This window comes from Sinocyclocheilus rhinocerous, unplaced genomic scaffold (assembly GCF_001515625.1).
Source record: "Sinocyclocheilus rhinocerous isolate Xijiao unplaced genomic scaffold, SAMN03320098_v1.1 scaffold1058, whole genome shotgun sequence".
NCBI lineage: Eukaryota > Metazoa > Chordata > Actinopteri > Cypriniformes > Cyprinidae > Sinocyclocheilus > Sinocyclocheilus rhinocerous.
Window position 1 is genome coordinate 207,474 of NW_015662162.1, and position 4,040 is coordinate 211,513.

At 37.0% G+C, this 4,040-nt stretch overlaps 1 long non-coding RNA gene across 1 annotated transcript; it reads right to left on the bottom strand.

The window, feature by feature from the left end:
* Positions 1–270: 270 nt before the first annotated feature.
* Positions 271–1,325, bottom strand: LOC107727563 (uncharacterized). Its single transcript, XR_001638372.1, has 2 exons — positions 837–1,325; positions 271–709 (listed from the first exon to the last, which is right to left on the bottom strand). It is a non-coding gene; the product is annotated as an uncharacterized LOC107727563 (long non-coding RNA).
* Positions 1,326–4,040: the final 2,715 nt, after the last annotated feature.

The following is a 4,040-nucleotide window of genomic DNA, read 5'->3' on the forward strand; positions in this document are numbered from 1 at the left end:
CAGTCTCTCATTCACGGTTTGAAACAGCACAACATTTAGTTTGCCCACAAGAAGAAGCTGTTCAAACAACACTGTTTCTTTCACAAACAAAATCTCCCATCATTGCTGACACTGTCTTCAGTTCATCTGTCTCAGTCAAAGCTGCAAAAATATTGGTGCAATAATTTTTTTTTTTGATAGCTTTATATACTTTCAAAAAATATTTGTTGCACAATAATACAATTTAAAATGCTGTACAAATAATAAATAAAATATATTTATCTATATTCATTTTTTTTACAATAGGCCTACATAAATTGCAAAGACACTAAAATTACATAGTGAAAAAACGAAATAGTTTTGTTGTTCTTCCAGGACACCTTGTGAATGCATGAAAAATTATAAGGGGAAAGAATAAAATATAATACAAATGGATTTTTTTCAGAGCTTGCATACTGTGGGACAATGGTTTAGCTGTTTACTCTTGTGTTTACAGTAATTAGCCACTGTCTCCTGTCAGATAGGTGTAGTGTGACAAACTACTGTTTTATGTCAGCTTAAACTGCACACACACAAAGTATATTTGGGATTTTAGATGGCTGTATAAAAAAGTAGAACTATGTTCCATTGTTTTGGCAATTGAACTGACATGTGGATTATATATACTCCCATTCTGTTATCAAGGGCAAGTTTCTCTCCTCAGGATTGTACTCTGTCTTTTCTTTGGGACCTTAAAAAAAAAAGCAAAGGTTAAAAACAAGGAAAGAGTTTGATGTTCTCTGATTAATTTGGGATGCAGTGATGTATATATGGTGTGATTTACATGAATAAGGATGTGAAAGACTTGACATACTCACATGAGCAACAAGATTGAACGTCTTTGAGATCTTCTGTCCCTCACTGGTGATGTGCAGTTTGTAATGTCCATAGTGTTTAGGTGTGACGTTTGTGATGATCAGAGATCCAGTATTGTGGTCCAGATGCAACCTGTCTTTGAATTTTTTGTCATCATGTAGGTATTCCTCATTGTTTGTTTTATCCCATTTAGCTATGACAAAAAATTCAGCGAGTTTGTATACTTTGGAATCGGCAAACTTCCACCGTATCAGCTCATTTTCCTGTATTTCGGTGACATCAGTGTGTAGCGTGACAGTTTCTCCCACCATTGCTGACACTGACTTAATTTCATCTTTCTCCACAAAAGTATCTGAAAAAAGATAGGGATCAAATTTATCAGGATGATTCTTGTTGAACAAACCTCACTTGGCTTCCAACTGTCCACATGTTGTTTCAGCAATCAATTGTACTTATTTTCCTAATTTCAGTCATTGCCACTAAATTTGATAAACTAAATTTGATTGAAGATGTAGGTCAAAAATCATAAGCTTATATCTTAGAAATATACAAAAGTATGTACAATTAAACTTCTGATTACAAGGCTCTATACATTTTGCATGTTACATTTTTGTGTAAGTTGGACCAACGGCTTCGGTGGAATTTTAAAAAGTTGATTTTTTTAGAACAGTTTTAAAATGTAGAAAAAGTATTTTTGATTATTTTTTTCTTCCCACAGACCAGTGTGGCGTGCGATGGTGTTTTAAAATGAGGAGGCAGTTTTTATAATGCTAATGCATTATTAAAATCAAAAGTTGTGTTTGTTAACATTAGTTTATGCACTGTGAACTAACCTGAACAACAGTATTTGTATTAACTAATGTAAACAATCACCCTTTACAACATAAATCGTACATTCAGCTTGCCTTTTTATCCAAGAGGCTTCTAGAATAACTGAAGAATGGGTTCAGAGGAAAAGTTACTTTGACTGTTATGTTCAATACTGCAATGAAATCAAATTGGCATGCAACTAGAAAATGACTCACCAGAAACAATAATACTGAATTTTTTGGGTGTGACCTCTTTTCCACCAATGATCTGCAAAAATCCATAGGGTCCAGCATGTTGAGTTGTGGTGTTTGTGATGGTTAGAGATCCAGTCTGTTTGTCCAGCTTCAATCTGTCTCTGAATCTCCCGTCAAGAACATCATCATATATAGAGATCTTATTAACCAATCTGTTGATCTGAGCTATACGTGTGCTTTCAGGTCCAAACGTCCACAGTATCAGATCAGCTTTCTGTATTTCAGTAAGATCAGTATATAAAGTGACAGAATCTCCCTCCATCACTGACACTGACTTCATTTCATCCGTATAACCAAACACACCTGCAGAAGAGAGACCATTTTAGAGATTTAAGCTGAACAAATCCAACTGAGATCACTGAGTCTTGTTTAAGGATTATTATAGTCATAATGTATGGTGCTTATAGTATGGAGAAGAGTGGTGTGTGGATATCAAATCTTCACAGGTTCAGGCCACATTTCAAGTCCCGCAGGATATTTTGTGAAAACAGGAACAACAAAATGAAAAGTGGCCATAAGAAAAAGTGAGTTGCAGTTAAGATAACTGAATATTGAGTTAGTGAATATTGGACAGACAAACATCAGCACAAGCATTTTTTATTTATTTAAAGGTGCCATAGAATGCATTGATTGATACAATATTTTAAATTCTCTGATGTCCCCAGAGTGTGTATGTGAAGTTTTATCTCAAAATACCCCAAAGATAATTGTTTATAGCTTGTTGAAATTGCCACGTTTAGGGCATGAGCCAAAACGCGCTGTTTTTTGTGTTTGTCCCCTTTAAATGAAAATGAGCTGGTGCTCCCGCCTCCCTTTTCAGAAGAGTGCTGAGCTTCAAGAGGCCATGCTCCAGCATGACCGGTGTTACGGTTTAACTGGTGGTGACCGTGTTACTGACCTCACATTGCTTCCAAATGCAATCAAGTCAGTCGGCGATCGGTTTGCGCGGCGCCGCATGAAGTCGAACGCACCTTATGCTTCTCACTCAGGGCTGTGTATGCTAATAGGGCAGAGAGCATCACTAATGGGCTGGACTTTCCCCGACTATGACGTCATAGTAGTGAGAAAACTGGAACTGCTAGTGTGGAGAGACTGTTTATGATTTATTGGGATTATAAAACAATGAGTGGGTGGATTTTTACCCTTATAGGCTGGTTGTTTTCACACACTGCGGCCACACAACTGTGTTCAAACACCTTATAAAAGTGATTTTTGCATTCTATGGCACCTTTAAGCTCCAGAACAAAACATTACTTCAGAAATTAAATATATGAATATTATATTATATACAGATAATTTTTTAGATAGTCTCGAAAACCCATTTAAATCTACTCACCGTCCACGAGTAACGTAACAAAAAATAAAACAAACGTCTTCATATTTCTGTACAAGATCAGTAAAAGTTGTCCATTGTAGTTGTTAAACCGTTCCGTTGAGTCTCAACGCGTTCGATCAGTTCGTCCAATCAGTTTCTAAACGAGCTAAACCGCAGGGAGACAGCGACGATCCTAAACATAATTTTGTAATATGTGTCACCGGCTTCAGCTCAGTCGGTCGCGTTTATACGAGTGAAACACGAAATGTTCTTGGAAAATCAGTAGGCTAAATCCGATCAAAATAAGGAAGTAAATACATTGAACCTTTAAAGTGGAATCTGTCATGGAGAACATATCTGATCTGCGGCGCCAGAAAATCCCACACCGAGTTGTGCAATCGGAAAATCAGTAGGCTAAATAAGGAAGTAAATACATTGAACCTTTAAAGTGGAATCTGTCATGGAGAACATATCTGATCTGCGGCGCCAGAAAATCCCACACCGGAGTTGTGTAATATTCAGTTCCTGTGGAAAAACTGCTGGAGTGGGTGGAGTTTATGTGAATAGTCGTTAGTTCCCCTGTTGTGGGCGTGTCCTTGAAACAACGCGCAAACAAACGGAACTGAAAGTATTAGTGCAAACTCCTCAAATCGCTACTTGTTTAATGGATTATTTTGAACTGGTAATGTAGTGTCAGTGTTACACGAAATGTTCTTGGAAAATCAGTAGGCTAAATCCGATCAAAATAAGGAAGTAAATACATTGAACCTTTAAAGTGGAATCTGTCATGGAGAACATATCTGATCTGCGGCGCCAGAAAATCCCAC